Below are 15,348 nucleotides of genomic sequence, written 5' to 3'. Positions count from 1 at the left end.
TAGAGGAGCAGTGCGGCCTAGCGGATGGAGCGCATGCCTGGGTTCTAATCCCGGCTCCTCCACTTGTCTGCTGCGTGACCTTGGGCAAGTCACATCACTTCTGTGAGTCTCAGTTCCCTCATTGGTAAAATGCGGATTGAGACTATGAGCCCTAATGGAGACAGAGACCGTGTCCAACCTGATTTGCTTGTAACCGCCCCAGCGCTTCGTACGGTGCCTGGCACGTAGTAAATGCTTAACAGATACCGCTATTATTATTACTATCTTGGACATATAATGAGGAGGACTGATTCTCTGGAGAAGACACCAGTGCTAGGAAAAGTCCAGGGAAAACATGGAAGAGGCAGACCCGCAGCTAGATGGATAGAGACCCTAACAACGGTAACGTTAGGTGCGGATTAAGGCAGAGGACAGGTCGTTCCGGAGAAGGTATATCCACGGAGGCGCTGTGAATCGGAAACGATTCGATGGCACTTAATAACGATTATTACTATCATTGATTAAACAATAAGAACGTTAATTTCATTGGGTCCCCGTCTAGGGCTCCGTCTCCCAGTTGGCGCACGGCTCAGTAGCTTCCTCTCCTGCTGTAGACCGGCGGCTCGTCGTGGGCAGCGATCACGTCCACCAACCCTGTTGTATTGTCCTCTCTCAAGCGCGCAGTGCGGTCCCCAGGCTTCCGGGCTTGGGAGTCAGAGGTCAGGGGTTCGAAACTCGACTCTGCCCCTTGTCAGCTGTGTGACTGTGGGCAAGTCACTTCACTTCTCTGGGCCTCAGTTCCCTCATCTGGAAAATGGGGATGAAGACTGTGAGCCTCACGTGGGGCAACCTCATTCCCCTGTATCTCCCCCAGCGCTTAGAACAGGGCTCTGCACGTAGTAAGCGCTTAACAAATACCAACATTATTATTATTCCGTGCACAGAGTAAGCACTCCATAAATTCAGTTGATTGACTGTTGATTGATTGAACAGCGGGAGAGTTAATTTCAGTAGCTGGGTGAGAGAGGAAAGGACAGCCTGGAAATGTAAGGCGTGCCGTCCCCGCTTTCTCATCAAGGCAGTCCATCCTGTTCTGAAAAGGCCGGGCTCCGTCTGAGCCAGGGCTCCACACCCTGGTGCTCTCCCTTTTGGCCCACGGCTTAGTGGGTCCCGATCCCGGCTGTGTCGCTTGTCTGCCGTGTGACCTTGGGCAAGTCACTTCACTCCTCTGGACCTCCGTTACCTCATCTTTAAAAAAATGGGGAAGAGACTATGAGCCCCATGTGAGACAGGGGCTGTGTCCACCCTGATTTGCTTGTGTCCACCCCAGTGCTTACTACAGTGCCTGGCGCATAGTAAGCGCTTAAATCCCACAGTCTAAACCAGAAGCTCGTTGTGGGCAGGGAACGTGTCTACTTTGTCGTAGTGTTCGCTCCCAACGATCAGACTGTAAGCCGATCAGACTGTAAGCCCGTCAAAGGGCAGGAACTGTCTCCACCTGTTACCGATTTGTCCACTCCACGTGCTTAGTACAGTGCTCGGCACATAGTAAGCGCTCAATAAATACTATTGAATCGAATAACTACCATTGTTTGATCGATCGAGAGAGGGAAAGGTGATGCCAAGCCTGGCCTGCGTGTTTTCGTCGCACTTTGCTCTCCACAAAGGCCAGGAGAGACGTGTGGGTTATATGACCGTGGTCCCGTGCCCGTGCTGCACCGTGATGGTCTCGGGAGTCGGTGACGGGGTGTCGTGGTGTCGAAGAATCAGTCATGATACGCAACTCGCTCTCCAGATGGCTCCGCTCCGGTTCCTGGCCGGCTGAGAGAGGCAGCGTGGCGTGGTGGATAGAGGGTGGACCTGGAAGTCAGAAGGTCGTGGGTTCTAATCCCGACTCTGCCACTCGTCTGCCGTGTGACCTCGGGCAGGTCGCTTTACTTCCGTGTGCCGTGGTTCCCTCATCTGTGAAATGGGGATTGAGACTCTGAGCCTCACGGGGGACAGGGTTTGTGTCCAACTGGATTTACTTATATCCATCCCAGCGCTTAGTACAGTGCAGGGCACATAGTAAGCACTTAACAAATGCTATTATTATTATTATTACCAAGAACCTTGGGCAAACAGCCTGTCACCCTCTGCACTCCCGGACCATAGCACAGTGTTGGAACATTTGACGTTCTGTCCCTGCTGTGCCCGTTAGGCAAGTTGGAGCCAGCGGCCAAGATAGGAAAGAAAAACCGACTTCTTGCCACTACCCAACCGCCGAGGGACTGAACGCCAGCCTTCCAGACAGTTGAAAGCCACCAGTTGGGGCACGGTCAATCAGTCAGTCGATGGTATTTACTGAACGTTTACTGCGTTCATAGCACTCAACTGAGCACCTGGTGTAATACGGTGTAACAGAGTTGGTAGACATATTCCCTGCCCACAATAATTCAGTCGTATTTATTGAGTCCTCACGTGTGCAGTGTACTAAGCGCCTGGGAGGGTACAGTATAACAAGGAACAGACACATTCTCCACCCACAATGAGCTTACAGTCGAGTAGACAGATATTAATACAAGGAAATAAATTATAGATACGGATATAAGAGCCGTGGAGCTGAGACGGGGGATGAATAAAGGGAGCAAGTCAGGATGACGCAGAAGGGAACAGGAGAAGAGGAAAGGAGGGCTCAGTCAGGGAAGGCTTCTTGGAGGAGCAGTCCACAAGGAACTTACTGTCTACAGGGGGAGATAGACATTCAAATAAATGCCGGATATGGACACGGATCCCGTGGGGCTAAGGGTGGGGTGACTGTCAGTTCCTTAAATTTGCCAGATCCAAGTGTGTGGGTTACGCAGAAGGACGGGATGAAGGCTTGGTTCGGGAAGGCCTCTTGGAGGAGGTGTGCTCTTAGTAAATCTTTGAAGCCACTTCCCAAATAAAGTCAGAAAGCAGAATTCCAACCCTATCTCCTGAACACGGGGCACGGAACGCGGGGGTTTCCGACTTTCGGAACAGATCTTCGCTTCTTCTGCTTTCAATCACCACTTGACACCATGGGGTCCTCAGAGGAAGGCCCGGGTTATGCTGGGAGTAGAAAATGTATGGTCGAACTTGCCTTCCTGTTGGCCGGAAGCAATGAGCCAGAAGAAGCGTTATAAATCACCAGAAAGGGAGCTTTCTGGTGGGTCGGGGTTGAGGAGAAAACTTCAAACTTGAGATCCTCTTGTGAGATCCCAGGTAAAAGCCAATGCAGCTGATCCTAAAGACCTCAAAGGAAAACCTCTCTGAAGGCTGCGACCTTTTAACGGTAAAAACAACACTGTAAACTGGACTGTAACTCATTGTGGGCAGGGAATGTTTCTGTTGAATTGTTCTATTGTACTCTCCCAGGTGCTCTGCACACAGTAAGCGCTCAATAAATCCCATTGTTTGATTAATCGATGTGTTAAACGCTTACGGTGTGGCAGGCACTTTACTAAGCGCTGGAGTAGATACAAGCTAATCAAGTTGGACACAGTCCAGGTCCCACATGCGCCTCACAGTCTTAATCCTCATTTTACAGATGAGGTAACTGAGGCACAGAGACGTGAAGTGACCAAAGTCGCATGGCAGACAAGCGGAGGAGCTGGGATTCGAACCCAAGTCCTAGAGAAGCAGCATGGCTCAATGGAAAGAGCCTGGGCTTCGGTGTCAGAGGTCATCGGTTCGAATCCCGGCTCTGCCATCTGTCAGCTGTGTGACTGTGGGCAAGTCACTTCACTTCTCTGGGCCTCAGTTACCTCATCTGTCAAATGGGGATTAACTGTGAGCCTCACGTGGGGCAGCCTGATTACCCTGTATCTCCCCCAGCTCTTAGAACAGTGCTCTGCACATAGTAAGCGCTTAACAAATACCAACATTATTATCATTAATAATAATAGTAATAACTGCGATGCTTAAGTGCCTTCTGTGTGCCAAGCACTGGACTAAGAGCTGGGGTGAATAGAAGCAAATCAGGTTAGATGCAGTCCCTGTCCCATGTGGGTCTCACAGTCTCAATCCCCATTTTACAGATGAGGGAACTGAGGCACAGTGAAGTGACTCGCCCAAGGTCACACAGCCGACAGATGGCGGAGCCTGGATTAGAACCCATGACCTTCTGGCTCCCAGGCCTGGGCTCTTTCCACTACGCCACACTCCTTCCTGTTGTTTCTCTTATTGATTCGCTTTGGGGTGTTATATTTCTGCCGTGCCAAGTCTGTTGACACAGCAGCCTTATTTTGTATTCAGTACAATGATCAATTTTAATTGGCTGCGTAGTGTTTAAGACGATGTTGTTTGGAACAGGACATCCTTGGCAGGGCGAGGAAAGCAAGCTTCAGCGCCCATTCGAACTCCTCCCCAGCTCCATTGTGTTCTTTCGAGGCCCCGCCGCAGCGCGATCCCCAGAGAGTGACATACAGCCACCGCCAATAAAAACCTTTGTAAATGTTAGATAAAAGAGCAAATTGAGGGGCAGTGATTCATTAGGAAAGAATTTTCTCTGAGCAGATTAACTCTTATTCCTGTTATTCAGGCAGCAGCGCCTCGGTCTCTCCCGACCCTCGGTCCCAGCGTCGCCGGGGAGCTAGAAGCTTCTCCCGGAAGTTGCCGTTTCCCCCGACCTCCTGGGTGGGCAAGTTGGGCGTGGGATGTGTGGCTTCTCGTCTCGGCGATTCGGATGCATTTATTTGCCTTCCACTTTGTCTCCGATTCACGGTCCTCCTGATGTTCCGATGTTAACCTCAGTGTATCCCGAAATTGGTCATCTTTATCGAGCGCTTCCTGCGTGCAGAGCATCGCGCTAAGCGCTTGGGAGAGTACACTATAACAGACACCTTCCCTGCCCTCAGTGAGCTTACAGTCTGCAGTCTTAGAGCTTGCAGTCTTACAATTTCACCTATTACGGGTGCAGGCATCCATGCAGTTGTTACTGCCAGTGGTGAGAGTTATGCCTGCCCTGGCCAGGCAAGGCTTTGAACGTGAGCCAAGTCAGTGAAATCATAGCGGGGGAAATTACTCCGCTCGGATTCGGTGACTTCCCCTACCTGGAGGCCAGGCCTCCCTTAGAGGCGGGAAGATGGAGGCGTAGGTGTGCTGAGTTGCGGCGGGAACTCTTCATTTATAATCGTGTTTTCTTTAAGCTCTTACGATGTGCCAAGCACTGTACCAAGTCATAATAATAATAATTTTGGTATTTGTTAAGCGCTTACTATGTGCCAAGCACAGTTCTAAGCGCTGGGGTGGATACAAGGTAATCAGGTTGCCCCATATGGGGTTCACAGTCGTCATCCCCATTTTACAGATGAGGGAGCTGAGGCACGGAGAAGTTAAGTGGCTGGCCCAAGGTCACACAGCTGACAAGTGGCGGAGCCAGGATTAGAACCCACGTCTTCTGACTCCCAAACCCGTGGTCTTCTAACTGAGCCGCGCTGCTTCTCCTTGCCAGGGTAGACAAAAACCAATCAGGTTCCACGTGGAGATTACTCTCTCTAAACAGAAGAGACAACAGGTATTGAATCCCCGTTTTGCAGATGTGGAAACTGAGGGAAACAATTGAAGTGGCGTGTCCGAGGTCACACGGCAGACAGGTGGCAGAGCCGAGATTAGAACCCAGGTCCTCCGACTCCCAGGCCCATGCTCTTTCTGTGGGCCACACTGCTTTCCTTCAGAGGGCAAGTGTTCAAGACAGATTTAGCGCGACGTCCCAAACTGGCATATGGAAGAACTTCCCGGCAAAATGGGCAGCGATTCTGTGTGGGGGCGGAACTCCGGCAGGAAGAGCCGACTGTTGCAGAGATCGTGTGAGGGGCCTCTCGCGGCGGGGGAGGTGACGGGGGAGGGTGGACAAGGGGGATAGCGATCATTTTAAAATTGCATACCGAACCCTATCGGGACTGCACATTAGAGACAGGCTCACGGAGCAATGGGAGATAAAATCGCTCCCAAGTTTGCATTTGGAGGGATCTGTTTCTGGTTAAACCTGCGTTTTCTCAAATTCTTTAATAGTTTTCTTTTTCCGTCCTTCTGGTCTCTGGGTCTCTGTGAATGTGGGGGCAAGGTTTTAAGCCAGAAGGCCGGAGAAGGCTGAAATGGAGAAACGGTGTGTGCGGGGAGCCTGGGTAGCATTTTCGGTCTAAAGAGGGAACGCGATTATTTAGGATGCAGTCTTTATTTTGAAGTTGAAACCCGTGATGTCTGCAGAAGACTTATTATTTTATATCCCTGTATGTTTTACTGTAATGAATCCAGCTGCGAAGCCTGAATGGAAATCAGATGGCTTGCTGCTACTAACTGATAATATCAGCCACCCAGTTAACTTAAGGCAGACTGCAAATGAAGTGATGAATATTTTACACTGACCCTAGGTAAACATGCAGAGAGTAATGAGTAATGATTCTGGTGAGATAAATAAGGAAAAAAAGGGAGCTATTAGGCATTAGGCTCTATTATCTGAAGTTGGGAATATCAAGTTTAGCTGACTTAGTGAATTTTTGAGCAGTCAGTGATTCCATGCTGAGTTTCCCTTTTTCCCTTTTCCTTTCTCATTTTGTTCTCCCAGAGGGGATTTCTTCAGAGTCGGGAAGGCTTTCGGGAAGCATTGAGTTTAGCCAGAATGGTGTTTATGTGCTGCGGATTTTCTAAATCCGAGATGTATACGATTTCTCCCCGCGCCCGCCGTGTAGTTGATGGACATGATTTTGGTGCTCTGCAAAGGTTACCCTTTTTTATTCCTTCGATGCCAGCTTGTTGGGGTAACAATAGCCGTCACCTTAGTTTTTAATTTTTGCGTCATTTGCCTACAGTGGTGAACCTGGAAGAAGAGGAAGCCTGCTATCCATTAAGCAGTTCCTAGCAAGTTTCATGGAGATGTCAGTTTCTGTTTCTCATTTTCGAATCTAGGGAGCTGACTTTATAATATCATATCCATAATTTCTTAATTACGTCCATAATTACTTTACTTCTATTAATGCCTGTCTCCTCCTAGACTGTAAGCTCGTTGTGGGCAGGGGACGTATCTGCCAACTATCTACAGCTGCCAGTTTTGGGCCAGGATGGTATGGGCTCCCCAGAATCTGTCTCAAGTAGAGTAAGCTCCAGGAGCATCATCAGAGAAGCAGTGTGGCCTAGTGGATAGAGTACGGGCCAAGGAGTCAGAAGGTCATGGGTTCCGATCCTGACTCTGACACTTGTCTGCTCCGTGACCTTGGGCAAGTCACTTAATTTCTCTGTGCCTCAGTTCCCTCCTTTGTAAAATGGGGATTAAGACTGTGAGCCCTATGCGGGACAAGGACTGTGTCCAACCCAGTTATCTTGTATCCAGTGCTCAGAACAGTGCCTGGCACACAGAAAGCGCTTAACAAATGCCGTTATTATTATTATTACCAAATCCCGACCGCGCTATCGCAATCCAAGCCTTTACCTCGTCTCCCAGAACGATGACTTCTCAGAAGCTGGATTGTATTTTTCCCCCGCCTATGGAGCTCCCACAGTTTCTTATGTAGGTTCTGGTTACAATTTTTGAGTGTGTTTGGTCCCGAGATTTCTAAGATTGACCTGGCCATTTACCAACTGTCTCGTGGCCCTTGGCTCAGGTCACTTTTCACGAAAGTGTGGGAGCTAATCCAGGAATCAGAGTCCCCGCTGTTACCCTACGGAAACTTGGGATTTATCCATGCTTCAGACCCCACAGCAGGCAAGCGGCAGAGCCCCTCTGCTTCCACACCCAATTCTGAGGGCCTGGTTCCCCTCTCCTTAGCCACTTCCTCCTCTTCTGTCCTTTTTTCTTTGATATTTGCTAAGTGCTTAGTATAATAATAATGATGGCATTTGTTCAGCGCTTACTATGTGCCAAGCACTGTTCACAGCGCTGAGGTAGATACAGGGTAATCAGGTTGTCCCACTTGGGGCTCACAGTCTTAATCCCCATTTTACAGATGACAGAACTGAGACACAGAGAAGTGAAGTGGCTTGTCCAAAGTCATACAGCTTACAAGTGGTGGGGCTGGGATTAGAACCCATGACCTCTGGCTCCCAAGCCTGTGCTCTTTCCACTAAGCCATGCTGCTTCCACTAAGCCACTCTGTTACTATGTGGCAGGCACTGGGCGAAGTATAGTTTGGAGCGGCTGGAGGCTGAGAGACCGGGGAAGATGGGAAGCGGCATGGCCTAGCGGATAAAACACAGGCGTGAGAGCCAGAAGACCTGGGTTCTGATTGCGGCTCTGCCGTTGCCTGCCGAATGACCCTAACTTCCCTGGGCCTCGGTTTCCTCGATACCCTTTCTCTCTTCTACGTAAATTGTGAGCACGTGTGGGCACGCTGTATTTGGCGTGATTGCCTTTCTATCTACCTCGGCGCTTAGAACAGTGCTTTTTTATGGTATCTGCTAAACGTTTGCTGTTAGGATAGGTACAAGTTAATTAGGTCGGACCTAGGCCCGCTCCCACTTGGGGCTCACACTCTAAGTAGGAGGGAGAACAGGTATTCTGATGTTACAGTTGAGGAAACTGAGGGGCAGGGAAGTAAAGTGACTTGCCTAAGGTCACACAGCAAGCAATTGGCAGAGCTGGAATTAGAACCCAGATCCTTCTGACTCCCAGTTCCATGCTCTGCGTGACGCATAGTAGCTGCCTACTGAGTACCGTTAAAAAAAGGAGGCCAGCAAACCAAAAATAACTTTGGGTGAAAGTTCAGAAGAAACAAATTTGATAATGGTATTCAGATAGAGAGAAGTTAATCAGGGAAGACTTCTGAGTGGTTTTGGACAGTAAACTCCTTGTGGGTTGGGAATGTCCCAAGTCTGTTGTATTGTACTCTCCCAAGCGCTTAGTACAGTGCCCCGTGACCAATAAGTGCTCGAGATATACCTAGCCAGGGAGGAAACGGGGAACAAGAGCTTCATCAGAGGAACACGACTCCATCTTGAATGAGGACTTCTGTCATGTGAGACCACCAAGCGCCTTCCAGTCAGAGTCGGCCTAAGAACTCTGGTCTCCAGATGATTGCGTTACCTTAAAACTGGTGTATCCGTCTTAAACGCGTTTTATGGCGAGCCGGGCAGCTGGCGTTTTATTGGCCGTTTGTCTTGTGTGGATACAGGAGACGCCGGGCCTATAAATCATGAGCAAATTGACTTCCTTTATGGGTTGCCATTCACGCTGTGCACAGCCGACTTGGAGGAAGCAGGTGGGAAGCTCGGGAGGCCGCCCGGCGTCCCCTTCCGCTTGCCGCGGACGCCACCGGAGCGGACGGAATCGGCCAGAGAGCCACGAGGCCGAGCGTCTCCCGGCCGGGCCTCCCGAAAGGCTGAGGGAAACCCTGTCGGGAAACTCAGCCGGCACGCTGCCGTTCTCCGGCCCCCTCGGTGACTGGCTGAGCTCCAAAATGGCAGTCGTCCCCGGTTGCCAAGGAGCCGAGCGGGGTTGTGGTTTGGGTTTCCCTCGTAAGAGCTCGGAATAAAGCGACCCGGTCAGCAAGAAGGAAGTTTGCGCACCAGAGGGCCTTACCCACTTCCGGCCTGGACTTGGAATGAGAGAAAGGAGTGCGGCCCAGTGGTTTGGGGGTGGAGTTTATTCCTAGCCTGTCCGCCCTAGACCGTTCCCTATCCCATTCCTCAGCTTTTCCCTCCTTAAAAGCCTCCCCCGACGCCAATGTCTTGCAGCTGTTTGGAAGGACTGATCGGTAGGGGAAAGTGCTTCGGGAAGCCTCGCATCTAAAGAGAGGATTGTATTCTGGGACTTTGTGGCATTTCCTCCTGGGGAAGGGGGAATAAAAAGCCAGTCAAGGCAAGCCTTCGGTCTTTTTTAGAGAAGCATCGTGGCTCAGTGGAAAGAGCCCGGGCTTGGGAGTCCGAGGTCATGGGTTCGAGTTCCGGCTCTGCCACTTGTCAGCTGTGTGACTGTGGGCAAGTCACGTAACTTCTCTGTGCCTCAGTTCCCTCATCTGTAAAATGGGGATTAAGATTGTGAGCCTCACGTGGGACAACCCGATCACCCTGTATCGATCTCAGCGCTTAGAGCAGTGCTCTGCACATAGTAAGCACTTAACAAATACCAACATTATTATTATTTATTTATTTTTGAATCGAGACGAGAGGTGGTCGGAAGATATCCGATGACAGCTCTGGGGCCCGCACCGTGTTAGCCTCTGGACCCATTTTGCTGGACTGGCCCTGACCTCCCTCCTCGGCATCCTCCACTCTGGGGGAAGGGTCCAGACGGGGCAAGGGTCTCCGGACTCCGGCCGGAGGGCTTCGTCTGCCTCCCGCCGCCGGATGCCATTTGAGCCGGGCGGACCAGGGAACAAACTTCTCAGAAGAAATTCCCATCCCAGCCAGAGGCGAGACTCCCCAAACGGTCCTTCTTCAAATGCCATCATGACAGGGGTGGAGCAGAACCCCACAGTTCACTCCCCACCCAGAAACGCACCACCCACCCTTCACCTTTCTTCTTCTTTCTACTTTATGTATTTGTTAAGCATTAAGCACTTAAGCACTGTTCTGAGTGCTGGGGTACATACAAGGTAATCCGGTCGGCCACACCACATGGGGCTCACAGTTTTAATCCCCCTTTTACGGATAAGGTAACCGAGGCCCAGAGAAACGAAGCGACCGGCCCAAGGTGACACGGCAGACGAGGGGTGTCGCACCGGGTCATGCTGCTTCTCGTTTCGTTAGGGAGCGTCCACACCGTCCACCCTGCTGGGCAGTGTTCCTCAGGTTCCACGTGTGCCCTGGTGGCTAGGGTGGACACATTTGGCCACAACCCCAATCCCTGGGATGAGAACCATTCCAAACTTCATGATGTCCCGGCTCACTGTCGTCAGTAGCACCCTAGCAACCCTCGGGCTTCGAGGCACCAGGTGGAATTCTTTTTCCTCCTGTTTTTCCCTTGACTCACCAGTCCAGCCGGAAGCCGCCCAGCCACGGGCCTAGTTCGAACCGGTCACCCCTCCTGACTGTGTGATGGACAGAGTTGGGCCAGGTCGAGTGGATGAAGAGCAAGGAAAAAGTGGGAGAGAGCGAGATAAAAGAGGAGCTGGTGGAGATTTACTGTGACTTGGCGTGATATTTATTAAAATTCCTCGTTGACTAGAGAGGCTCGGTAGCTTTGGGATTCCACCTTCCCCCCACCCCGCTCTTCTCTCTCTCTCTCACCCCCATTTTTCTCTCTCCCTCTTCCCCCCCTTTTTTCTTTTCTAGAAGGGGTGTCAAAATTCCCCATTTATTTTCAGCCTCCTTTGTCCCCTATCTCTCCAAGCATCCTATTGTCAAACCGTCGCTTTGTGTAAGATACCCGCCCTGGACCCGGACTTTGATGTGGCAAAAATGAATAATGCCGCTATCGACCGCCCGCCGCCGGAGCGCAATCGCGGCCCTCAGAGACGAAGAAGTTCGTCGTTCCCGGTCGTTCCCGCCCCGCCCGCCGTCGCCGCTGCATCGAGTCAGGGGGTTCGCTCCCAACAGCACTCTATTAATATGCACAACATGACCATTTCCAGGAGAAGGTTATTAGAATGCTAGTTTGTATCCTCCAGTGAATGAAATGATGTGTGATTATGAAGTCATCAGGCATGGACCAGTAAGACTCCAGAGAGCCTCCCCCGTCTGAGGTCCTCAGGGTGCCATTGATTGGTGACCATGTGTTTGTGCCCGATAGACTGTGAAATGGTGTGTTGCTACACGGCTGTGTTGCACCTGTGCCCCACCGAGGTGATTGATTGGTTTGGTCATGTGGAATGTTCCCATCTGGTCTGCAGTAATGTGTTTTTTTTCCCTGGTTTTTTTTTTTTTCCCTTCTTCATCTGTGAATAGCAAGTGCTGGCTGAATAGTTACAGCAAGCAGTTTGCGGAGGCTAAACAAGTCTCTTCCACTAAAACACACGCCGGGGACGGAAGGAATAGCATCCTCTCTGGCTCGCGTTATTTTTCATAAGGGTGAGAATTCTGACTCTCACCTGGTCGCTCCCACCTCCTCCTCTCTCTTCCATCCCACGAGAAGATCTCGCACTGTTTTCCTATTTTGTGTAGGGCTGAAGCGGAAATTGCCCTTTTCTGTGGGTTTTGGGCCGACAGGCAACTCTTGAAGCTGTGCGCGCGCGTGTGTGTGTGTGTGTGTTTTTTTTACCAAAAATGATTTCCGTGATTATAATTGGATTATCAAAGTACTGATGCATTTTTAAGCCCTCATTTAACCTCAGAAAAGTGGCGGTTTATTTATTGAAAACTACTGATGTTGCAGTTTAAATGTCAAGAAATTATTTATTAGCTTCCTTTTTAAAAAGATTCTATAGTTACATTGGGCGGTCTTGTTTGATATTTCTTAATCTCGGTCCTTTTTCATAATTGATCTATTCATTCCACCTAATGACTAATTACATATCAGAGCACATCATCAGCCACATTCATCATCGTAGAATGTAATAATCAATGACATTTCAACAAAGGAAAAAATAAATATGCAAATAAGAACTCATTAACATTTGCATGAGCTGTTTGAATAATCACGTTGCTGACAAGGCTGTAATTAACAGAAATTGATGCTGAGTTCAGTATTTGATAGTGTGTTTTCTCAGCGTTTTATTGTTGTCACTGCAGGGGCTAAAATGAAGTTCTGCTCTGCTTGTACCTTGACTCGAGCTTGATGGGATGGGTTGTGCCAGGTACCGAAGGCTTCTGGGAGTCCTTAATTCATCTGTGACCTACACTTAATGCATATAAAGATACTTTATTTAAATTGCCCAATTTTTAATGAAGCACTGCTAGGTTTTAGTAATTACGCAACAACCCGTAGGAAAGAAAAACAAACACGGAAATTGGAAACAATTTTTTTTTTCCCCCTTTCACCACCATTCTTTATTTGGCATCAGGTGCCGGGAGAATTTGGGATTTTTGTTTACGTGCACGATGGAATATTGACGCAGGCTCCCCGTCGCGCCGCCCCCCCGGCCCCTCAACCACCATTGCCCACCCCCCTCAAAACCTGGCGTGGTGGCACCGTGTCAGGAGGTTTGAGCTTATTGTAATTGAAAATCACTTGCTTAGGAAAACATTGTGTAATTATAAAATGTACAGTTTCTGCCTTTTTTTTTTTCCTCTTTGCAATTCGACTCCCCCATGGCCCTCCTCCCTTTCCTGCCCTGTTTCCTGTTTTTGTCATGGATATTAACTGAAATGCACAAAACACAATAAAGCTGTTTATGTCAGTTTTTTGGATGACTGCAAGTGCTGATTATAACAAGTTTAAGGAATTTCCTTTGTTGAATGTGTACCCATGCCATATGGCTCAACATGGAACATTAACTTGACAGGGATAATGGATTGTGGTATATGGAGACAATTTTGCCTGCAGCTTCACTATAACTCATTCTGGTTGGGGATCACAGGTTTATAGTATGGGATGCAGCAAACATCCAGATGGATTTACTTTACATAAAAGAGTTGCATTTCTTTTTATTTCCTCCCTATAATTGGAAAAAAAAAGGAGCTCTCCTTTTTTCTTTTCTCTCTCTTTTATTTTTTAAAAGAAGCAAAAGTAAAAAGAAGTAAACAAAGAACGGGAAAGGTTCATTCAAAAGAAGAAAAAAATGGTTTTTGGAAAACCTCCTTTTGTGGGGTCGGGAGAGATTATTTTTGGATATAGGACATAGTTCTTAAAGTCATAATTCACCTAAGCTTAAATTGTTCATTATCTGGTAAAACAATGCCTTAAATGAGTTCACTTCCTTAAGGTGGAAAACATCTTAATTTGTAACCCAACTATTGAAAAACATCCTCCTCCTTCCACTTCACAGAACGGAGGGGTAACACGCTTAATGAAAACAAATCTCTCCTCCCAAGCAGGTGGAATGATTTGCCGGTTTACCCACCGAGCGGTGTGTCAGCTGAAATGATTTTAGCGAGGCTCGCGTGTTGTCGCATTTCAAGTTCGTAACCAGGGAGGGCGAAGCCGTCTTCCCTTTTGGTCTCCGACATCGAACCGAAATAGCCCAGTGGCAGGAGACGGGGCTCATTGTCGAACAGCCGCAGTTTGAATGGTAATCAAATGGGATGGCTAATTGCCAGCTCTCTGGTTGAGACTGCCCTCCGAGGGTTTCCCTCTCTTACCCAGGGGGAATCGAAAACCCAGAAGTCACTCGGGCTAGGAGATCGACCCCACCTCACGTCACCCAAGAATGCTGGCTTTGTTGCAGCCACCTGACTTGGCCCGTAGGATCGGAAACCAGCTTCTCGGGTTCTTGCCCAGAGGACCTGGTCCTGAGGGTAGGAAGTGGGCAAACTCTTCATTTTGCACACTTCTATTCAGAGCTTTCCCCTTCCTCCCCCGGGCGTTCTCGTTTTTGTGGGGTATCTTACGGTGTTTGTGAAGCGCTCACTGTGTGTCGAGCACTGTTCTGAGCGTCGGGTTAGACCCCGTACCATCTCATCAGACCCAATAGTCCCTGCTTCACGTGGACTGTGTCCAACCTGATTAGCTTGTATCTACCCCAGCGCTTAGAAGAATGTTTGACGCATAGTAAGTGCGTAACAAATGCCGTCATTATTATTATTATGGGGCTCACAGCCTAATGGGGAGAATAGGTATTTAATTCCCACTTTAATAAGAATAATCATCGTGGTATTTGTTAAGCGTTTACAATGCACCAGGCCCTGTCCTGAATGCTGGGGTGGAAACAAGCAAATCGGGTTGGACTCAGTCTCTTTCCCACGTGGGGCTCACAGTGTCAATCCCCATTTGACAGATGAGGAAACAGAGGCACAGAGAAGCGAAGGGAATCAAAGCAAAGCCCAAGGCCACCAAGCAGGACAAGTGGCTAACCCAGGTCTCCTGACTCCCAAGCCACTTTCCACTAGGCCATGATGAGGTCTGGAATTGATCATTCAGACAGTGATATTTATTGAGCACTTACTTTGTGAAGAGCACTCTACTAAGCTCTTGGGAGAGGACAGTACAACACGGTTGGTAGTCACGTTCTCTGTCCATGATGAGCTTCCAGTCTAGAGAGGGAGACTGTCATGAATATAAATAAACGAATTAAGGATATGACTGTTGTCGTTGCGGGCTGACTGTCATCCCTGAGTCAGGGTCGAATCCTCAGTTTCAGCCTGAGTAAAATCACTTATCTAGGAACCATTTTAAACAGTATCCCAACAGTACAGTAGATTTGGATTTCTCCAGGTTCGTGGGGACCTCGCCAGAAAGAGTAGAAAACATTTTTCTTTAGCAGCTCAAGAAAAAAAATTGAACAAAAATAGGTCAAGGACGGTACATGCGCTTCAAAAATGATGGGGGGTTGTTGTGGTGTAGATAAAAGATGGAATCACTATTATAGCTCAGGTATCACTTTTTTCATTGCACAATAA

At 49.0% G+C, this 15,348-nt stretch overlaps 1 protein-coding gene and 1 long non-coding RNA gene across 7 annotated transcripts in view; both read left to right on the top strand.

Moving 5' to 3' along the window:
• TCF12 (transcription factor 12) overlaps window positions 1-15,348 on the top strand; it is a 286,427-nt gene that overhangs the window by 151,405 nt on the left and 119,674 nt on the right. The window lies entirely within an intron of this gene.
• LOC120638560 lies at window positions 11,194-13,052 on the top strand. Its single transcript, XR_005660270.1, has 2 exons — window positions 11,194-11,697; window positions 12,583-13,052. It is a non-coding gene; the product is annotated as an uncharacterized LOC120638560 (long non-coding RNA).

The sequence above is a fragment of the Ornithorhynchus anatinus genome, chromosome 8 (assembly GCF_004115215.2).
Source record: "Ornithorhynchus anatinus isolate Pmale09 chromosome 8, mOrnAna1.pri.v4, whole genome shotgun sequence".
In the NCBI taxonomy this organism is placed as follows: domain Eukaryota; kingdom Metazoa; phylum Chordata; class Mammalia; order Monotremata; family Ornithorhynchidae; genus Ornithorhynchus; species Ornithorhynchus anatinus.
Note: the sequence above shows the minus strand (reverse complement) of the source record. Positions and strands in the feature narration are given on the sequence as shown.